Raw genomic sequence first — 23,500 nt, 5'->3', positions numbered from 1 at the left:
CAAAATCATCCTCTCAGCAAGAAAGCCCTTCTTCACCTCATGAAAAGCTTAGATCACCCAACACTATGATGTTACACCAATGAACCAGCAGCACTTCCTTACAAGATACAAAATTCCAGCCTCTGGATCTCTGGGATGAGGGATCCATATATAGATGTTTGCAAGGGAGGTGCGTCAGCTTTTGAGATTTGATTAGTGTCCTCTCTCTGATAGTTCTTGATTCCACTTGGAGATTGATGATCTCTTACTCATCCCTGGGTGAATGCAGAGAGGCAAGTGTCACAGGAGAAGTTTCTAGAAGATTCCATGATTCTCCACCTTGCGGATTGACCCTACCATTTGTCCACTCTCGCCCATCGCACCCCATAGAAGGGCTTTTCAACATGCATCACACCTACTGTGTGTAGGCGGGTGGGATGCAACGCACTTTGACCATGGAGCAGTTGAAATGGTCCAGTTTTGACCAGTTCTGAGTAGTTTTTCATGGATAACTTCTGGGAGATGCTATAATCAGTTGACCTTGTTCTTTTAGGGGTTTGAACAACACCTTTAGGGACTTAGGAGCCCTTGGTTTATGGACATTTATGATTGGGGTTGCAGTGCCCAAAAATGTCTATAACAGTTTCCCCCTAAAGCATGAGGTCGTTAATCTTTTGATGTCGGGTGAAATGCTTTATCATGAGGATCTGAAGTTTTTTCAAGCTGGAAGGCGACCTGTAATAAGATACAATACAATACATTATCTTCATAATATTTTCATGATCTAGCTGAGGTGAGCATTTCCCATGCTCAGCTTTATAAATTCATTTTCATGTACATAGGACAGACAATCATTTGAGTGTAGACTGATGATTCTGGTAGAGCCATCATCCCTTAGATTGGATGATTATCTGTGCAGCAATGATGTACATTCGATGTCTTTATTTTCCTGAATATATATCGCAGCCCGGATGGATGAAACTAGATCCAGGGTCTTCAATCTCGTTCGATCTTCACTCAAAGTACAAGTCAATCCATGTGAGAGATGTTCTGGAGTCGAACATGGAAATACATCGCTTGATTACCAGCCAATGATGTAAGCTGTTAACAGGCGTGAGAGGAATCACCGATAATGATGATGACCCTCAAGGTACTACAATACACTTCACGTGGTGTGAATAAGGGACTTGGCATCAAACACCAAGCAAAATCTTTCGGTCGAAGGCCATTGATGTAAACCTGTCGTCGGAAGTGAGAAACTTGCCATTGAGGCATGCAAGCTTCAAAGTACTGAAAGGGTTGTTCCTAGATCGACTTCTTGGATAATGAGCTGATGTTGACAAGAAGCGATCCGTCATAGGAGGGCCTTAGTGAATCCCACATCAATGACATAGAACAGAGCAAATGATTTTAATGGAGGTGAAAACGATCTGGTGATATAAGGTTCAGCGTGGCGGTCATGAAAGAATGGAGTGTAAATGTATTGTAGTGGGTGAGACATAGGTGAATTCTCTAAGCGACTTCTCTTGAACATATCGGCAACACTGACATGATGGATTGGTAGCATTAACCCTAAATGTGGATGGTGTGACGGAACCATGGTGATGTGACCAGTGAATGGAACAACCCAACCCGACTCGGATGCAGAGCGAAAGTGTCATGTTCAAGAGCGACTTGCTACCAACAAAGTTTCTTCAAGTTTTCTTCCCAATTTTTCCCCAGTCATTGCTGAACAGTACCTCTTTATTTTTGTCAAGCTTGAGGAGGATAACATATGCTTGTTCTATAATTTGCCCTTCGGGCAAACCTATCGCTATGTTTTAACGAGCCTAGCGATAGTGAAACTCATTCTTGTCTGTTATGGGGAAGTTTGTCGCTATTCAGTTTTAACGAGTTTAACGACAAAGATAACTCAGTCCTTTTCAATTTTAGAGAGTCTGAAAAGGGACGTAAAGGAAACTCCAAAAATCGTTTTACGTCACATAATCCCTTAAGTCCGAAAAAGTATAAAATAATTCAAAAGGGATGAATTTTCGGTAATTTTAACGAGCCGAACAAAACAAGTGCTCGATCGTTTTGTGTAATAATCCCTCAAGTCCAAAAAAGATTAAAATCTAAAGGAGGGATAGCACTTCCGGTCAGTTTAACGAGCTGGAGAGGCCAATGGCTCGGAAATCTTTTCATATTTTACGAGTCAGTTGAAAAGAGCTTAAAGGAGACTCGTTTTTTGAGGAACGAGTGATAGATTCGGGTAGAAGCTGATTCCAGGTAAGGTTTGGAATTTTCCAATCACGGTAGTGTCACAAGGATGGATAACAGGATCACTCTTCGCAGCTGTTCCTCAAAAAGGGTAAACAATCAAATGGAGGTGAATGATCGGCCAATACAAAGTGGAGGTGATGATGAGAACACGACCAAGGATTCAAAGGCTGATGATAATACATTCACGATGGTTATTTACCGGAAATGGTTCATTTTTTAATGAGCTTAAATGCTGGGGGAACATCTGCTCATTGCTTATGTTTATTTTTTAACGAGCTTGAATTCCGTGTTAAAGCTGCTCGATCCAGTCGTATAATAAGGATGTCTCATCTAAGATGCCATTTTTTATGGAGCTTGCAACTTAAAAAGCTTTGCCCCGGATCCTTTCTTTATGCAAGTTAGGAAACGACCAATCCTACGAGTTTAAAGGGTTAGAGGACCTATAAATTTAAAAAATAAATGGTCGCTCTTTGCTTGCATGCCAAAAGGTTTGCATGCCCCCAGGTATAGCGAAGTAGAGTTTCCAAGTTACCCCTCAATTTGCAGACAAAACATTTGTTTTATCGGGAAAGGCCTACCTTTTCAGGTTACCCCTCAATTTGCAGACAAAACATTTGTTTTATCAGGAAAGGCCTACCTTAACAGAGGTATCTTATTCCGGTCTAATCCCATTTTCCAAAATGGACGGGTGTGTCAGGCCAGTCATATACTCTCTGTGGAAACCCACCCTATACCCAAGGTTTTCCTGTCGAAACAGGCCAGGGTGCATGCCCCCTGGGTTTCAGTCATATCCTCCGAATCACTCGCGCTCATCAAGAGGATAGACTGGGGATTGATGAGACATTCCTTGTGTGAAAATACCATTCAGGGTTGGTATATGACTATTTGCTATGTGTGAACCAGGAAATGAAAGCTGGTCTATGAGCTTGACCACTCTTCCTTCATGCGGAAAACACATTACTCTAAAGAGTGAGGAGACAATGGCTCCCATGCAATAAATATAGTCGCGTCCAAGGAGTAGATTATAATCCAGGGGTCCTTGGACTACCATTATGTTCATGTGAATGGTTTTCTTTCTCAATGTTATTGGCACATTGGGAAGAATCCCTAATGGTCGACTGGTTCCTTTGTCAAAGCCTATTAGATTTCTCATCTCAGGAAAAAGCGATGGTGAACCAAGCGCTTTCCAAGCAGTTGAGGAAAGGATACTCACAGAAGCCCCTTCATCTATGATGGTACCAGCCATGACCATTCTATATATTTGAGTAATGATTCAAAATGGTACACTAGCCGGTAAATGGGGTCTGCCTAGTAGATTCCAGTCAAAAGAAACAACCAGGTTGCTTGGAGGTGGGACCGAATAGACGATTGGATATGACTCTGACGAACTTCCTTCCTGCGGTAAAGGAATGGGTAGACTGCCCCCATGTTCATCGGAGTCTGTGCTTACAAAGAGAATTTGAACGGTGTCGCTCTTGTTCTCTTCGGTGACTGTATCATCTGAAGATTGATCCTCTGAAGGCAAGACCGGGTCAACTTCCACCTCGACCTTTTGACTTTCGTCTGGCGTGGATTTAGATGGTTTATCTTCAATGATAGACACTTCGGCCGACCACAAGGGCATGCCAGCTGGATTTTTCGACTAGTGACGGACTCGGCAAGAGTTTCTTATATCCAGGAGGAAGCCGTAACGGTGAAACCGGACGGTCGTTCAAAACTCTTTTAGCTTCATCTAAGAAGGGACAACGGTGGACGGCGTGATCGCCTTCACACAATTTACAAGGAAATTTATATTTTCCTTTTTGTCCAGGGGCTTCACTTTCACTAGTTGATGGTGTGCTTCCAACATGATCATCAAAGGTTGATGACACCGGATTGTGCAAATGAGGAGACCAGTCCCTTAAGATTCGAGGGATGCAAGGAAAATCTCGATGATAGTGGTCTCCTTTGCAAATGACACATGGCGATTTAGGCCTGGATGGTGCAGTGTGTGGATTCTCACTAGACGATGCCTGGTCGCCCCTTTTCACCTTTGGCTCCTTCTTCTTCTCAGTTACTTGATTTTTGGCTTTACCAGCTTCATCAAGCGAAGAGGAAGGAGGAGATGAAGAATTGGACAAAGTAGAGGGTTTGGGGGTGACTCTGGTATCGTTTAGTTGCTGACTTGATTGTTCAGGAATCACGGTGTTCTGAACGACAGAAGTTGAGAAGATCCATATGGGCAAGCCGATTGTCAATCCTGGAAGAGACAATGTGGCCATATAGGGTGCAGCAACATCTCCCCAGGAGGAGAAGGGACTAGGATTTCCTCCAAGGGGAACTCCTTGGTTGGTGGACTCCATTTTTCTAAACCTAAGACCAACGTAGGAAAGGTGATGTTTATTCTGATTAAAATAAATTTTAGACGCTTTGACACAACTTGTTTTTTCAATTTTTAAGAGTCGAGAAAAAACAAAAGATGACTCTAGTCGCCTTCGATTTTTAATGAGCCTGAAGTGACAAGTGCTCAGATGGACCTTTTCCTCTAAGGAGTCTGAAAAGGAACGAAAGGGACTGCTCTGGAAATCTAGACAGAGGGATTACCAAACCAATCGCAAAACTATAGAATACTTTTTACGGTACGGTAGTCAATCTTCCCGAACGCTGTGTTCAGTGCATTGCGGTCAATAGGGCGGCAGACACGGCTTCCTATGGATAAAGGATATAGCCTATTGTGGTCTCCCAAAATATACTCGATGGTACATGGGAGCACAAGTCTGTACTGGTACTTGTCATCTCAAACTGGAGGAATCACCCAACCAACAGTGAAAACAACAGTTACCAGGCTTTACGACGCCGGAATACGTCTCTAGCCTAGACTTCTAGATGTTGTGCGTTAGGTTCCAAAGCGTTTTTAGATTCATTAAATTTATTTTACAGTTGATCTTGCTTAAGAAATTTTCCTTTCAGGTTCACCGCGTGATGTAGATGTACAATTCCTAAAATGCAATCTAAGATGATAAACAATCGTTTAATCTTCTTTTTGCAATGAAAATCCTAGCTACTAAGGAAAGAGAGATGATTTTCTTTCAACATAGAGCAGAGAGCACACACTATATGCACTATCCTAAATCGAACCAACAAACAGTCTAAATGCAAATGCACATGCATGTATTTGTTTTCAGCCTTCTTAATGTGTGAATGATAAAATAAAGCTAAGCACAAATCTGAATTATTTTTCAAAGCGACGTTACTAACAAGTTTCTTTTCAAGACAAAATGAGGACAATGACGACACTTTGCGATTTGGAATTGAAAACTTGCTTTCGACACTTGAAAAACTACTAATTCAAATCAAATACAAGAGTAACAGTGTAATCGACTATCAAGAACAATAGGATTCTCTTCTATGACTGAAAACGACACTTGTGACACTTTCAAATCAAGAAACGACAGTACAATTACGCTACTTCTTTGTAAAAGAGAACTGAAAATGGCTCAAAATACATAAAAACATTTACAGTTCCTTGCATAATGGAGGCAGAATAACAGCAAGGAAGGGGGTTTCCAATAGAGGTGTACTGACTACAGACAACAAAACTCCTGAATAGAGCTGAAAAGAGTGAACACAGAAGCCAAAATCTAAGAGCAGAAGAGGTTTGATCAGCGCACCTGTAGCACACGGAAACTGAAATGCAACGCACCTACTACACTCGGGAAGTGCGATGCATTCAGGTTCCAAAGAAGAGACAGTGCGATGGACCAGGGACGAGACTTTAGCTGGGTTTCGGGTCACAGTTTGCAGCTCAATTCAGGGATTTAGGCCGAGCAAGTGGTAATCAGTAAATCAATCACAGGGGTAGATCTAAGGACGTTACTAGAGCCACCACAAGGGCAATTAGAGATCTTGTAAATCAATTGTGCAATTCATAAACAAAACCTGGAGATAGACTGAAGAAGCATTGATCTACTTTGCACTTGCATAGCAAATTCAATTCGAAGGCTAGCTGGCTTGACTTCAGGCTCCGTCTGTAAGTTTATAAAGTAAACAAATGTAGATAAACAAACAATCTATTTTCTCCTCAGCAGAGTCGCCATTTTGTTATCGGGAAAACTAGTGTCTATGCAGAGCTACTAGTCCCACTAAGGATGGTAGCTACCTTAGAAACAAACAAACTAAAACTACTTTCGTTTTCCTTTATGAGAAATAGATAAGAGGGGAATAAGGAGACCAACCTCTGTCTTGTGCTTGGTTCCTTGCTCGATTCCTCTCCCTTCTGATAGGTCTTCGCCACTCGCTTCCTCGTCTACCCAGCTTCAAAGAGCACCTGTAGAATCAAAGCAGCATAACACTATCCAAGAACATAGATCTATTATCATAAACAATATAGGACCAGATATATATTGACCACACAAATGCATATAACATCAATCATACAAGAATGTGGAGGAAAACTTGAATAGCTTTATTGATAATCAAGAAAGAGCAAAGAGGATTACAACCAATTGTTCTGACCCAACATCATCCTCTCAGCAAGAAAGCCCTTCTTCACCTCATGAAAAGCTTAGATCACCCAACACTATGATGTTACACCAATGAACCAGCAGCACTTCCTTACAAGATACAAAATTCCATCTTCTGGATCTCTGGGATGAGGGATCCATATATAGATGTTTGCAAGGGAGGTGAGTCAGCTTTTGAGATTTGATTAGTGTCCTCTCTCTGATAGTTCTTGATTACACTTGGAGATTGATGATCAGACTTTTACTCATCCCTGGGCGAATGCAGAGAGGCAAGTGTCATAGGAGAAGTTTCTGGAAGATTCCATGATTCTCCACCTTGCGGATTGACCCTGCCATTTGTCCACTCTTGCCCATCGCACCCCATAGAAGGGCTTTTCAACATGCATCGCACCTACTATGTGTAGGCAGGTGGGATGCAACACACTTTGACCATGGAGCAGCTGAAATGGTCCAGTTTTGACCAGTTCTGATTAGTTTTTCAAGGAGAACTTCTGGGAGATGCTGTAATCAGTTGACCTTGTTCTTTTAGGGGTTGGAACAACACCTTTAGGGACTTAGGAGCCCTTGGTTTATGGACATTTATGATTTGGGTTGTAGTGCCCAAAAATGTCTATAGAAATATAAGTGATAACCAAAATCATTAACAACATATCTAATAAAGGTACATTTCTTTGACTTTGCCTCAAGCTTTGTTCTATTTTCTTATCAATATGGACAAAGGCCTCACAACCAAAAGGCTTTAAAAAAGTGTAGTTTACCTTTTTACCTGTCCATGCTTCTTCTGGAACACTACCATCCAAGGAACTTGAAGGCCCTCTGTTTACTAGATAAACAACAATATCTACAACATCTGTCCAAAATTGTAAAGGCAATCCTGCATGCAATCTCATGCACCTTGCACGCTCCATGATTGTTCTATTCATCCTTTCTAACACACCATTTTCTTGTGGTGTTCTTGGAACAATCTTCTCTCTGCGAATTCCATGCTCTAAACAATACCTATCAAACTCTTTGCTGCAGTACTCACCTCCATTGTCTGATCTGAGACACTTTAATTTCTTTCCTGTCTCAATCTCAACCAAAGCTTTACATTTCTTGAAAGTATCAAATACATCAGATTTATTCTTAATACAATAAATCCTAGTTTTTCTAGTTGCATCATCAATAAAAGTAACATAATAACGAGAGCCACCGAGAGATGATACTTGAGCAGGTCCCCATACATCTGTATGCACAGGCTATAATTTTTCGCTCTTCGTTTCTTTGCCATCTCTAAGAAATCTGAGTTTCTTCTGTTTTCCATAAATGCAATTCTCACAGAAGTCCAGATCAACATTCTTCAAACCTGGCAACAAATTCCTTGAGTGAAGAATCTTCATCCCCTTTTCACTCATGTGTCTGAGCCTATGATGCCATAATGCTGCATCTGCTCCTTTGGAAGTTAAAACATTAACAGAGTTAGAAATACCATTGCATAAATACAATGTACCAACCTTTTCGCCTTTTGCTATTACCAGGGCTCCTTTGGTAACCTTCCAAGCTTTATCTGTGAAAGTTGTCACACAACCTTCACCGCCTAACTGCCCTGTTGAAATCAGATTTTTCATTAGATCTGGAACATGCCTTACCTCCTTTAGTAGCCATTGGTTTCCATTCTGTTGTTTTACAAGAACCTTACCCATTCCAACAATTTGACAGGGTTTATCATCAACCAAACGAACTTGTCCAAAATCTCCTTGAACATAGTCATGAAAGTATTTCTTATCAGGTGTGGCATGGAATGAGGCCCCTGAATCTGGTGAGCTCCAGTATTGCAGCAATAATGCTACAACTCCTGGGACTCCCTTATTTACTTTTATCAAACCGGTAGTTCGTAACAAACTTGGAAGCGACGGTGCTGTATGCACAAGTACTAGCTCTTGCCACAACTATCACTTGGTCAGCTGGCACAAGTCTGCTAGGGGCTTAAGCCAACTTCTATGAGCTCTGAGAAGAAGCTTTTCAACTGATGGATGAAAGCTAACTTAAAGAAGGCTGATCTACTTGCAGAAAGAAACTGGAAAGCTAAAAGGAAACATAAATCATAGTAAACCCTAATTCTACCAGCTAACCCTACTGATGCAAGAAAGAGGATGCAAGCTACTGAAAGAACTGCCATTGACTTCTAGGAAGGTAAATACATGTATCTAAGCTACATCTACAGTAACATCCGAAAAAAAACATCTTTTTGTATTTTTGAATAAGTTGCCAGAGTTATTATGCATATGATCTGACTATTTTGGGCTGTGCAGAGGTGGATGGGCAAGAAGGAATGCTTGGAGGAGGTCAAGAAGGTTCAGAGAGGGCCTAAGGGGTCCCTAACACCCTTCCATAGAGTTTCATCGAGGTTGGCTATCAAGAAACCTCACTCGTGAGCCTCTACAGGAAGTCTGCAGGGGTTCTACAGGATGTCTGTGATTTTCTACAGGATGTTCAGAAGTGAGATTTTGGTGGATGGATGGAGAGGAAAAGGTGAAGGAGTGAGTGTGGAGGTAGGGTGAGGGTTGGAGATGGTCCAGGACTTGGTGGATGGAGTTGTGGATAGGTGTAGATGGCTGGATTTGGTTCAAAGAAGACTGAAGCAATGTTACACAAAACTAGGGTTATGGGAGCAAATGGAAACATGAGGCAAGGATTATGAGTAGAGGGTGGAGTGGGTGGTGCTGATGGAGAATAAGCAGATGAAGGAGTGGTATAGGTGCTCTGCAAGTCGTTTTTCAATCTGAACCAACAAAGACTTGTAAATTCAAAGACCTAGTTACGTTGACCTAATCTGTGCTAGCTGTCAGTAAAGGGAATGAACAGAAGTTTGAACTGCAATGAAACCATGTATTCTAACTCATGCAACTAAGCAAGCAAAAGTATGAACTTGTAACCAACTTCCACACATGAAAATCAAACACTAGTGATTGCATGGCAAAGAAAAATCAGTGTTTTTGTGGGCAGCAAAGTCACCCTGATCCCACTGAGGGAGAGGTGAAACCAGAGATGTTAGATGGCCCTTTTTTGAAGATTTTCCCTGTTAACAACTTGTCAACTAAATCTGAGAATCAGAAGTCTTTCTAACCATTAACAGTGACCTAGTTAATCAACAAACTTTAATCTACTTAACAGAAATGTTTTTGCAAATGTATAAAGAACAACTAACAATACATAGAGGAGGCCTTAGCACTCAGGTTGGGCCCAAACCCAAGAGCTGCAGGCTCCTATAAAGAACTCAGATCTGGTGCCAAGTAAAGCTGCTTCTCATTATTCAAAAATAATCATCATATGAAAGTTGTACAACAGTAGCTACAAGAAAACAAGCTAAGCAAAATGACAGCACTATAGTGCAAAAATACCAACAGTTCCAAAAGTAAACTACGAAGGCTGAGGCCTTCCTATTTGTACAATATGAGGGGGCTAGCAGCCCTCCTAGATTCAAGAAACTCGGCTGTCCCAACTGCTAGTAAACAGTCACTCTTTCCAAAACTGCTTGGCTACCTTTAAAACTCGTTTTGGTGGCCTATGGAGCTCGGAGTTGAGGGTGGAGATTTCAAGGAAGGCCATTTAATGCAAGAGACAACCTCCCTACAAATCCTCCCCTCAAGCTTGGCTATCAGCTGACCCATGATTGCTTGGTTTTGCTCCAAAATTTGTCCAAAAATCCTGAAATAACCACGTATTAGCCTCCTAGGTAGAGTGACCACCCTTATTCATTCAAATAACACAAACATACTAAAAAAACATGCATAATCTATGAATAATGGAGGATTGAACAAGGACAATTAGGCAAAATGAGCCCAATAAGTTACCCAATTTGGGGGCTCATCATCACCCCCCTGCTAAATTAGTTGCTCATCCTCTAAGCAACTAATCCAGCTCATCATCCTTGATGGCTTTGACCGCCTCCCTCACGTCCCAGGCCTCTGTTGTGATATCCTCTTCTCGGTCGTGGAATCCTACCTTCCTTTCCACTTCCTCCCATTGTCTACCTTCCTCCTCTTCCTTCACTCCTTCTAGCAATCCCAGAAGTAAAGGAGGACAGAATTTGAAGCCAATCCAATTGGTCTGCAAGTTCTGCATCAACTATTTGTAGAGAGGTACCCTTTCCAAGGCCTCCCTCATCCTAGTGGGAGAGTGGTATTCCCTTATCTTCAAGCTGTGAGGCAGTGTGTTCCACCGCCTTGTGCAGGCATGCATACAGTTTTCTCCCAACAGTCTCTCCATGTCCTCAAAGTGGGCAATGGCTTGAGCCTGTTGCTCAATGTATTCCGGTAGCTCCTTAGGACTGTTGGACAAGTGCTGGTGGCCGCTTATCACTGCTGAGGGGTCATCCGGCATTGCTCTGATCATGAGAGGCTCACTGAGCTCTCTGCCTACGATACTGTGGACCTCTGCTGTTCTCTTCTCCTCATGGCTCATCCAAGAGGCCATGGCCATAAGCTGGACATCTCCTATCACCGTGTTAGGATCCCATGCGTTCATGTCTGGAAGGGAAAAGTTGTGTAGGTAGAACTCTGATAATTTGGCCCTATCCTCAGATGAACTACTGCCACATAGAGCTGCAAACTGATGATAATTTTGGAATGGGGTGATGCCCCTTTGAGCCAAGGTATTGATCTGAAACTGTAACCACTGATCCTTAAGGTATAGGGCATAGGATTTTGTAGGCTGCCTACACTGCAGAGCTTCCATTGCCCAGCTGGCCATGCAGGCCAGTTGGGCCTCCTTTTCTTGTATCTGTTGTTTCAGAGATTGTGTCTCCAATTCTTTTTCCTGTAGCTGCCGATTCAGTATCTCAATTTCTGTCTGCACCCCTTCCTTTCTCTGCTGTTCATAAGGGGTATCTGTGGCTGTTGTGGGCCCCTCCTGTTGCTGTTTCTCTCCCAAGATATGAGGCTTGTCTTCCTCCCATTTCCCCTGTGACTGTAGCTGTCGTTTGAGCAGCTCATTTTCTTCCTGTAGCCTGACCCGCTGGTTGCTCTCCACATGTCGTACCATAGCCAATTCTCTTCTGGCCTCCTTGAGCTACTCCTTCAGAGGGTTATATCTGCCACTCCCTTGGACTTAGCAATTTTCATCCAAGTGTGAGTCCTCACTCTCTCTTCCTCTAGTGCAAGGAAAAGTGGCATCGTGAATTTCTGAGGAATGATGTTTCTGGCCTCCAAGAAGTTATAGTAGGAGCCCAAGCTGGGCTGGGGGATAGGTTCCATAATGTGTTCTACCTTTTCTTCCCTTTGAGTTGATTTAGCTGCCTCACCCTCCATTGCTTCGGTCTCCTTTAGTCTAGCCAGTGTTTCTTGTAGAATAGTCTCAGCATCTTGTAGAGAGGCCTTCGTGTCCAACATTTTCATTCTCTCCCTCCAGGTGGATGTCTTTGGGCTTCCCCGTTCATAAGTGATGGCTGCCTTGGAGGGGGACCTCTCCTTTGGTGTGGTAGGGGTGTCTACAATGGTGATTGGTTCTTTGGACGGTGGCTGGGGTCTGCCAGTTTTAATCCTCACGCTCCTTCTCGCCTTAAAATATAGTGGAAGCTCCCTCTTTTGCTTCTCCTTTTGCTTGGGAGATGTGCTTAGGGTGGCCAACACAACTGCTGCCTCCCTAGCTAAAATCTCGGGTGATTTCTCCTTCTACTGCCCTTTTCCCAGACTTCCTGTAGAAAGTCCTGTAGTGACCGTTTTCTGGCTTCCTGTAGAAGCAGTTTTCTGGCTTCCTGTAGAAACAGTCTGCTGGCTTCCTGTAGAACCGGTTTTTACTGATTTGGCTTGCTTGGCTGGGGGTGCCTTCTCTTTGACTTGTGCTGTGGTTGCCTTGGGTGTGCCCTTACTTGTTTGGACTTTTTCAGTCCTCTCTGCCCGGGTTTGCAACCGCTTCTCCCTTGGCGTTTGTGTTTTTACTCCACCCACAGCTTTGGCCTCAGCAGCTTGTCCTTTTTCTTGCTTTTCCTCTTGCTTTTCCTGTTGCTTTACCTGTGGCTTTTCCTATGGTGGTCTGCCCTGGGTTTTCTTACCCTTAGCTTCCTTACCCTTAGTTTTCCTCTCTGCCTCAATATGCTCCTTTTCCTCACTGCTAGATGAAGTGAGTTCTTCGGCCAGAGTCCGGATATCATCATCCTTGGACATATTACGGAAAATCTCCCAGGAGATAGGGACAGTATAAGTATGGAGGGCATCTTCTACTAGGAGCTTGATAAGCCCATGATGAGCCAGCTGGTCTGGTGTCCCCTCCTTCAGTTTTGTGCCACACTCAATCAATGACTGTAGGAGGAAGTATGGGATGCTCAATTTTTGTTCTAAGGGCAAATCCATCTTATGCCTGAGCTCAGTTAACAAGCGGAAGTGATAACCATACACAATACTGAATTTCCCCTCACAGGTAATATATTTCATAATTTGAAGGCTGACCTCGCTCCAAAATGGCTGAAGGCTGACTCTCCGGACCCCATTCTTATCCTCTGAAAACTGTTCTTCCGGTAGGAAGAATTCCTTTTTGGTCTTCTGGCCCAATTTCCTTTCCTCTTTATCCCAGGGTATCCCCAATGGAAAATCAGTGACCTGACTAATGAGTTGTGGGGTGAGTTTCAAGGTCAATCCTCTGAAATTTACAGTGGCCAGTGTTTTTGATTTGGGCTGCAGGGACCTTAGGAACTCCTTTGTTATTTCATCATCGTGACCTTGAATTCTGTCACAGAAGGTCATCCAGTGGGCATGGGTAAACAGTTCTACCACCTCGGGAGTTTCCCTCAATTTTCTGGAATCTGAGGGTTCCTTTCTGATAAACCCTCCTGGCATGATGAAAACACTCTGTTTTTGGCTTGAGCTCTGGTTAGAATGGAAATTCTGATATGGTTTCCTCCTTTGATTCTCAAGACAAGGTTTCTTAGCTGTTTGTATCTCCCCTTTCACCAATTTCCTAGTTATACTACTGCTGCTGCCCAAAACTCGACTTGTCAAAAGGAAATTAGGCTCTCACAGACAGGGTGCAGAGCTTGTTTTTCTATTCCATCCACATAACAGTCACAATTTTTTTTTATATGTGCACAGGTGAGCCTTACAGTGGTTTATCGTTCATGGAGAGAATTGGTTAACAGGAACCGTGGAGGAAAATGTGATGCAGCATCATTTGAAAGAAATTCTGTGTATCATATAAGCAAACCACCATTCTTGACCCACAGGCAGACTAGTTTTAATTTTTCCCACTTCAAATAAGCTAATTCACGACCTTTCGAAATATCAAGCATGGGAATGACGTGTTCGAGCCTACCTCTCTTCGAAATTTCTAATTCTAACACATAAGATACAGGTGTATTTGCTCCAGGAGGGTATGTTGTGCTTCCTGTAGAGCTCCTTCCTGTAGAGAGCTTTTTCGGCTTCTGGAGGACGTCACGGTGCTTCTGAGCAAGCCTGGGACGCGGGAAGATTTTGAACCGGGCCGAGAAACTCAGGCTAACGAACTGCAGAGGAGGAGGACGCTCACGTTGCTGAAAACCGGTTGTAGGCATAAATGACAGTGGTTAATGTGAGTGCTTTGGCTGAATGATTTTGAAATACGGCGCAATTCATGGCGCGGGGGGTGAGGTGTCCAGGTCGAGCCGTTAGACAACGTCACGGCCATCATTCCCCGGCGTGTCTCTGACCGCCAATGTCTATCTCTGCCATTACCCGCCGTCATCCCTATCAGTGCGCCGATTTCACTACAAATATGCTGATTTTCCCCGACTGGACACTTCCCACGTGTCAGCTCCACGTCCTTCTGGCAGAATCGAGCATAACCGAGCTCATTCGGATCCCACGAGACAATTCTATTGGTTGTGGGTGGCCAGTTGACTGGCCATTGCATTCGTTCAATCCACACCATTCACAGATATGCAGTGTTCATAGTATAGCTTATGCAATTTGACGAAATAAGGTTAGGTACTTACCTGTGTGGCCATGGACGTGTTTCGCAGGTTTCTGGACGTGAAACAATGGCTTTGCTCATTGCTACTTCATGCACAGGAGTTGGAATTCCTTCGTTCGTTGGTTGATGCTAGATGCAAGGCTTTCAGGACCCGGTCCTCTAGTGGTGAACGTTGCATGCACGGCCCCGTCTTTTCTCAGCTGTCGAGGAGGTGTTCACATTTACGCGGAGCTGGTTGCATGCCTCCTGTGTTGATTTCAATTGCTCTTGACTCCATAGTGTGTATTCGAGGCGGATCAGCTACTACATGATTCCTGTAGGACATCCTGTAGCTGCTTCTCCTCCTAGGATGCATGCTGAGACGGGCAAGGCTATAGTCACAGATGAAGGGTCCTATTGAAGCTTTTGACAGGTAGCGTGTGTGAGCTTTTGAACGCTTGATTTGTCCCTTAGGAAAAAAAAATCACTCTGAGGAAAACAGGGCTCTTTGCATGATTGTGCAGGAATTCATGACCAGATCGCTACATGGCGGTGGAAAGTGATGAAACAGGTGATGGATGGAAGGGAGGGGTGGCTGCAGGCCTCATCACCAAACCTCAAGCTTTAAATCCCTTTCCAGAATCGATTTTTTCCTACCCAAGGGTTCTACAGGATGTTTCCTGTAGAAATGCAGAACTTCCTGTAGAAAGCCCTGAAACTTCTTGTAGGAGGTTGAATCTTGACCCGAATGTGTCCCAATCCTAGAAAAAGTGAGTGGCCATGGAGGGAGCGCTTGTGAGGATTTATAGTAGCTTGGGATGGACCCCTGTCCTTGTTTTGCGCGACCCTCTTCATCTGCACTATAATCCCTGCAACCTGCAATAATTTCAAAGATCAGACTTGTTTTTTCTTCTTTTTCTTTTTCTTTTTTCCTTTTTTTTTTTTGAAAGACAGCAGGGGTGCCTTTATGAGGTTTTCACCCCCACTATCTGCCCTGGGCGCCTCAGAGAGGTTTTCACCCAAGGATCTTTTTATTCAAATTCTTTATTTTCTGAGAGACAGCAGGGGCGCCTCCCTGAGGTTTTCACCCTCACTGCCTGCCCTGGCCGCCTCAGAGAGGTTTTCGTCCAAGGATCTTTTTATTCCTCTTTTTTTTTTTTTTGAATGATCAAGGTGTGGCTGGAACAGGGGCAGAACCCTGCTCTATTATCAGCACTGACTTTTCCACAGTTTCAATGAACTCCTGCCTTGAAAGGGGTTTCTTGTAGATTTTCAATCGATGCCCATTGACAAGCATGGGGATGGCTTCTTCATCAATGATCCTAATGATGACTGAACCATTGTCATTGAATTTCTCTACTGTATACGATCCTAACCGTCTTGTCCTCAGCTTCCCTTTGAAATCCTTGTATCTTGGGTCATACAACACTGCCCAATCTCCCAGCTGGAATTGCTTTTCATTAAGGTGCCGGTCATGCCATATCTTCCTCTGGAGTTGAACTACTTCTGAGTGGAGGAGGGCCTGCATTCTCTATTCATCTAATCCATTCAGCTGCAATAATATTTCATGTTGAGCATGGCTGCGATCTAGGTCCAGCTGAGCTGCCACCCTTAATGTATTGTATTCGAACTCTATGGACAACAAAGCTTTATTCCCGTAGAGCAGCTCATATGGTGTGAAACCGGTTGTAGTCTTCCATGTGGTGTTGTAGGCCCAGGTGGCCTCAACCAGGCGATCCGCCCAATCCTTTCGGCTGCTGCTCACAACCTTAGTCAAAATCCCTTCCAATGCTCTATTAGTGACTTCCATCTGCCCATTTGCTTGAGGATGATAGGGGGTGGAAGCCTTGTGCTTGATCTTGTGATGTGCAAGAAAGTCTTCAATCAGGTTGGAGGTGAAGTGGATTCCTTGATCGGTGACTAACTCTCTTGGGTAGCCAAACTTGTAGAAGATATTTTCCCTCAGAAACTCAGCCACCTTTTCTTCTGTTGCTGCTTTGATTGCCTTCGTTTCTGCCCACTTGGTCAGATAGTCGGTGCACACAATGATGTAAGACCATTTCTTTGAAGGGGGGTTGATAGGACCCACGAAATCCATGCCCCACTTCTCAAATGGCTCGAATGTCACTTGAGGTTGGAGAGGCATTTCATCTCTTGGAGTCGGTTTCCCCATCCTCTGACATCTTGTCTTCTGAAATCTTCATGAAGAGTAGGCCAATAGTAGCCTGCTTGTAGAATTTTGAAGGCAGTCCTTTTTGCTAAAAAATGGCCTCCACAAGGTCCATCATGACAGGTTAGGAGGATGTCAAAGACTTCCTCCTCCCTAACACAACGTCTCAAGATCTGATCTGGGCCAAGTTTAAACAGGTTGCCCCCGATCCAAGTGAACGGGGCACTCTTCCTTACAATTCTGCTCTTCTCTTTTGAGGATAGATGCGGAGGGAACTATGCTGAGACCAAGTAATTTTCTATATCAACAAACCATGGAGAGAGTACCGAGATAGCAAACAGATGTTCATCCGGCATCCGGTCATTCACTGTTCCTTCTTCACCTGCAGGCAAGTCCAATCTAGACAAGAAATCAGCAACAACATTTTCCTTACCTGGCTTGTCGACAATCGTCAAATCAAATTGCTGTAACAAAAGTAACCATCTAATAATATGAGCATTGACATCAGGCTTATTCATTAAATATCTAATCACAACATGATCAGTGTGTACAAATGTTTGATAACCAGTGATGTAGTGTCTGAACTTGTTTAGGGAATGGACTACAGCCAGGAACTCTTTCTCGATTACAGTATAGTTAATTTCTGCATTGGACAGGTTTTTGCTGACGAAGTATATGGCATATGGGAGTTTCTCCTCAACTTGTCCTAAGGCTGCCCCTATGGCTTTGTTCGAGGCATCAGTGTGGATGTGGAAAGGTAGGGCCCAGTTTGGACCTCTCAAGATCGGGGCGGACACCAGCTTATCTTTCAATTCGTCCAGTGCCCCTTGACAGTTGTCAGTCCATTTAAACTCAACATCTTTCCCTAAGAGTCCAAACAAAGGCAAGGCTAGCTTACTGAAGTCTTTAATGAATCTTCGATAATATCCTGCTAAGCCTAGGAAACTCCGAACATCTCTTACCTTCTGAGGAGGTGGAACCTTTTGGATGATAGCAATTTTGTTAGGATCCACCTGTAACCCTTGGCGAGAAATGGTATGTCCTAGCACGGTCCCTTCAGTCATCAGAAATTCACATTTTTCGGGACTGAGGGATAGGTTCATCTCAATGCACTTGGTTAGAACTTTTCCCAGATTAGTCAGTGCTTCTTAGAAGTTGGACCCATAAGGAGTAAAGCCATCCATATAGATTTCTACCGAATCATGGACCAACTCAGAAAAGATGCTTAATACAGCTCTCTGGAAAGTGGCAGGAGCGTTGCATAGCCCAAAGGGAAGGACTTGGTAGGCAAAGGTACCCCAAGGACATGTGAAGGTGGTTTTATCTTGGTCTTCAGGGCTGATTTGGATTTGGTTATACTCGCTGAACCCATCTAGGAAAGAGAAGAACTTCTTCCCTGCCAGTCCATCCAATACTTGATTATGAAAGGCAAAGGGAAATGGTCTTTCTTGGTGTCTTTGTTAAGTTCTCGGTAATCTACACAGATTCTCCACTTCCCGTTCTTCTTGGGCAGAAGCACTAGTGGCGAAACCCACTCACTATCGGAGATAGGGTAGATGAATCCTACATCCAATAATTTTTGCAATTCTTCCTTGACAATGTCTTTAAGGGTTGGATTCATTCTCCTCTGAGGCTGCCTGACTGGTTTACAATCTTCTTTGATGTAGATGTGATGGGTATAGACCGAAGGATGGACTCCTTTAATCTCCTTATATCTCCAAGCGAAAGCATCTAAATGATTGTTCAGTAAGCTACATAGCTCCTTCTCCTAGGGAGGAGATAGGGAAGAGCTGATCTTTAAAGTTCTTTCGGGACCAAACTCCACATTCTTAACTCTGGGAGAGGTTGGATCAGTCACACAGAGGTCCACTAAGGTGCTGGCATGGGTATCTTCCACCAATTCCTCTAAGGATAGTGCACTGGGAGGAGGACTTTGAATCAAAGTCTCAATCAGATCATCCTTAGTTTGAGGGCCTCCCCTAGTGGTTTCTACTGTGCACAATGGTGCAGAGTAGACCTCATCCTCCTCTTCTTCTTCCAACCAGAATGGTAAGTCATGTTCTAGCAGAGGTTGGGCAGGAGGGTATAGGACTAGCTGCTTGGACATAGGACCATTTTTGATGGTCATGTTTCCAGCTCGGCAATTGATGTAAGCATCTGCAGTGGCTAACCAAGACCTTCACAAAATGAGGGGGTATCCAGTAAGCTTTGCCTTTGGTTGAAGAACCAAGAAGTCCGTAGGCTACTCCCAAGAGTCAACAGAGACCAAGACATCCTCCATAATCCCTTCGGGAGTCACGGTGGAGTGAGCTGCCAACTGCAGGACTGTCGAGGTCTTCCTTAAGGAACTCTGAAGGTTGAGTTTAAGCATGGTGTCCCTGGTCATCACATTAATGGCAGCCCCTAGATCAATCAAGGTATGGGGGATAATGGTGCCATTGATGTGGACATCAACTACAGAACTCCCAGGGTCCAAATACTTTGGACAGATTACTTGCCCCAACATTAGATCGGACAGTTGTCCTATGACATTGATAGTCGAGGCATCTCTCTTTCTCCTGCCTGGGTGCCTGAAACACTTCTCCTTAATCAATTTGTTGTATATTGGTACATCTTTGATGGGCTGGAGAAGTGGTATTTTCACACACAACTGTTTTAGTTCCCCCCAGAAGTTCAGTCTCCTCTGGGTTTGGTTGTGTGGTTACTGTTAGTCGCTCAAGAAAGGGTGGAATGGCTTTGGGTTCACTTTCTTGTTTGTCTTCCTCATCCTCTGGGGGAGGAGGTTGGCGATCTGGAAGGGTTTTCTCGGATCGCAGGTTGATCTCCTGAATCTCCATAGCATAGGTAGGACATGTTGTCTCCCCAGTGTATACCTGCTGGGCCTATCGGTTGTTGGAGTTCGGGTTCGGTTGAGCAGGCATCTAAGGTTGTCTTGGAGGAGCAGGAGGTAATGGTTGTGGCTGAGTCGGTGGTGGAGGCAGAATGGCGGGAGGAGAGTTGTATTGGGGCCTCCACCCCGGTTGAGGTGCATTCCACTAAGGCTGTGGCTGGACATGTGAGTGAAATGCATGAGCAGTGGGTTGAGTATGGTATTGAGGTGGATAAGACCATAGAGGAGGTGCAAACCAGGAAGGATGAGCAGGGGGACCCCAAGAAGGCATGTGAGCAGATTGGTTGGGGCTATAATAAGCTTGGGATGTCCCTTGCATCCCCTGCTGGTAAGGTCTGGGTCCATGCGGCCTCCTTTGGTTGAGGAAGTAGAGAGGTTCAGTGGGTGCCTCAGTCCCTTGGTACATGGCTTTGAATCCGGGTAAGGTTGGGCATTGGTTTGTGGGGTGGTCCTCCTCACAAACGAAACATACCTCTACTGAGTGCAGTTGACACTCGTTCTTAGGGTGCTTCCTCGTACATATGGGACAGAAAATGGCCAAAGCCCTCTCAGCTTCCTCTTTCTTTTGTTAGATTCGGAAAGTATCAAGTTCATGGCAATGGTCTGTCTCATCTCACTTTTGAGGTCTTCCATCTGATTAGCAAACTCATGCTTGGAGAAGGTAGTACTAGCTGAAAGCGGATTCCCCCTACCTCTTTTCCGGGCTACCATAGAGTGGTTTCTAAACACAGCCTTTATGTCCTCATAAGGTATTTGGTAAATGTCTCCTCCAGCTAGCATGTGAAGGGTATCTAGAAGGTCTTCAGGGACTCCTCGGAGTAGAACCAGCTTTAGAGATTCAGGGTCAAGTGTGAACCTGGCCTGTTTATAGCTGAGTTGGAACCTTTCCTCGTAGTCCTCTAAAGACTCATCATTTCCCATGGTCATCCGAAAGATTTCTCCCTTGGTTTCCTTTGACCTACAATAATCCCGATATTTGTTGTTAAAGGCTTGCTGCATCTGAGCCCAAGTAGTGATACTATTTCCAAGTAACCCCATGAACCAGTGTAATGCTGCATCCTTGAGGGTAGAGGGAAAGAGTTTCAACTTTTGCTTGTCTTCTGTATAGTCATAAGTTCGACAAAGGACAACAAACTCAAACAGGAAGGTATCAGGGTCTTCAGTGGTCAATCCATGGAAATGAGGTAAGGCTGAGGGACTTATGTTCTTCATTTTCATGTCCCCGTTAGTCTCTCGGATGGGGAAGGTACCTTCTATTCTCTCATCATCGTTTCTACCATTTCTGTTGTCAGCCATGGTTTCAAAAGGAATGTTTTCTTGCTCTTCTTCTGTTATAAGATCTTCGTATATCTCAGGAGGTTCACCTATAGGTTCTTCTAGATCATTGCCACCAAAGAAGAGAGAAGGGTGACTCAATGAAGTGGTGGGGGTGTTGGGTAGGAATTTTCCAGTATTATCTCTGTTCCTACGAGGCATGAAAGGATTTTTGGTTGTTTTTGCTTTTTTCTCTGCTTGTACCTGCAAAACTGAAATAGATGGAATTGTAACTAACTAAAATCTATCTTGCAGAAATGAAAATGTGGAATTGAAATGAAAGTAGGAAAAGACTAATCTATTTTGCTGAAATCAAATTGCGAGAAGGAAATACTAGACTACGCTTGCAAAATTGAAATTCTATTTTACACTTGCAAAATTGAAAGGTTAATCTATGAAAGCAGGAAATGTCTAATTTACTTTTGCAGAAATGAAATTGCAGAATGGAAATGAAATAAACTACTTAGCAGAAGGCGAGAGTAGGAAAATAGAAGAAAAGTAGCAATCACAAATACTCTGACGCTTCCTCGGCAATGGTGCCAAAAAGAGTGGTGAGCTCTAGTATTGCAACAATAATGCTACAACTCTGGGACTCCCTTATTTACTTTTATCAACCCAGTAGTTCGTAACAAACTTGGAAGCGACGGTGCTGTATGCACAAGTACTAGCTCTTGCTGCAGCTGTCACTTGGTCAGCTGGCACAAGTCCGCTAGGGGCTTAAGCCAACTTCTATGAGCTCTGAGAAGAAGCTTTTTAACTGATGGATGAAAGCTAACTTAAATAAGGCTGATCTACTTGCAGAAAGAATCTGGAAAGCTAAAAGGAAACGTAAATCCTAGCAAACCCTAATTCTACTAGCTAACCCTACTGATGCAAGAAAGAGGATGCAAGCTACTGAAAGAACTGCCATTGACTTCTAGGAAGGTAAATACATGTATCTAAGCTACTTCTACAGTAACATCTGAAAAAAAACATCTTTTTGTATTTTTGAATAAGTTGCCAGAGTTATTATGCATATGATCTGACTGTTTTTGGCTGTGCAGAGGTGGATGGGTGAGAAGGAATGCTTGGAGGAGGTCAAGAAGGTTCAGAGAGGGCCTAAGGGGTCCCTAACACCCTTCCATAGAGTTTCACCGAGGTTGGCTATCAAGAAACCTCACTCGTGAGCCTCTACAGGAAGTCTGCAGGGGTTCTACAAGATGTCTGTGATTTTCTACAAGATGTTTAGAAGTGAGATTTTGGTGGATGGATGGAGAGGAAAAGGTGAAGGAGTGAGTGTGGAGGTAGGGTGAGGGTTGGAGATGGTCTAGGACTTGGTGGATGGAGTTGTGGACAGGTGTAGATGGCTGGATTTGGTTCAAAGAAGACTGAAGTAATGTTACGCAAAACTAGGGTTATGGGAGCAAATGGCAACGTGAGGCAAGGATTCTGAGTAGAGGGTGGAGTGGATGGTGTTGATGGAGAATAAGCAGATGAAGGAGTGGTACAGGTGCTCTGCAAGTCGTTTTTCCAATCTGAACCAACAAAGACTTGTAAATTCAAAGACCTAGTTACGTTGACCTAATCTGTGCTAGCTGTCAGTAAAGAGAATGAACAGAAGTTTTAACTGCAATGAAACCATGTATTCTAACTCATGCAACTAAGCAAGCAAAAGTCTGAACTTGTAACCAACTTCCACACATGAAAATCAAACACTAGTGATTGCATGGCAAAGCAAAATCAGTGTTTTTGTGGGTAGTAAAGTCACCCTAATCCCAGCTCCTGATCCCACTGAGGGAGAGGTGAAACTAGAGATGTTTGATGGCCCTTTTTTGAATCTTTTCCCTGTTAACAACCTGTCAACTAAATCTGAGCATCAGAAGTCTTTCTAACCATTAACAATGACCTAGTTAATAAGCAAACTTTAATCTACTTAACAGAAATGTTTTTGCAAATGCATAAAGAACAACTAACAATACATAGAGGAGGCCTTAGCACTCGGGTTGGGCCCAACCCCAAGAGCTGTAGGCTCCTATAAAGAACTCAGATCTAGTGCCAAGTAAAGCTGCTTCTCATTATTAAAAAATAATCATCATATGAAAGTTGTACAACAGTAGCTACAAGAAAACAGGCTGAGCAAAATGACAGCACTATAGTGAAAAAATACCAACAGTTCCAAAAGTAAACTACGAAGGCTGAGGCCTTCCTATTTGTACAATACGAGGGGGCTAGCAGCCCTCCTAGATTCAAGGGACTCAGCTGTCCCAACTGCTAGTAAACAGTCACTCTTCCCAAAACTGCTTGGCTGCCTTTAAAACTCGTTTTGGTGGCCTGTGGAGCTCGGAGTTGAGGGTGGAGATTTCGAGGAAGGCCATTTAATGCAAGAGACAACCTCCCTACGAATCCTCACCTCAAGCTTAGCTGTCGGCTGACCCATGATTGCTTGGTTTTGCTCCAAAATTTGTCCAAAAATCCTGAAATAACCACGTATTAGCCTCCTAGGTA

Source organism: Pinus tabuliformis, chromosome 4_1, assembly GCF_031772625.1.
Source record: "Pinus tabuliformis cultivar Carrire ecotype Pingquan chromosome 4_1, CPIR1, whole genome shotgun sequence".
Lineage (NCBI taxonomy): Eukaryota > Viridiplantae > Streptophyta > Pinopsida > Pinales > Pinaceae > Pinus > Pinus tabuliformis.
The sequence above is the reverse complement of the archived record's forward strand: the minus strand, read 5'-3'. Positions refer to the sequence as shown.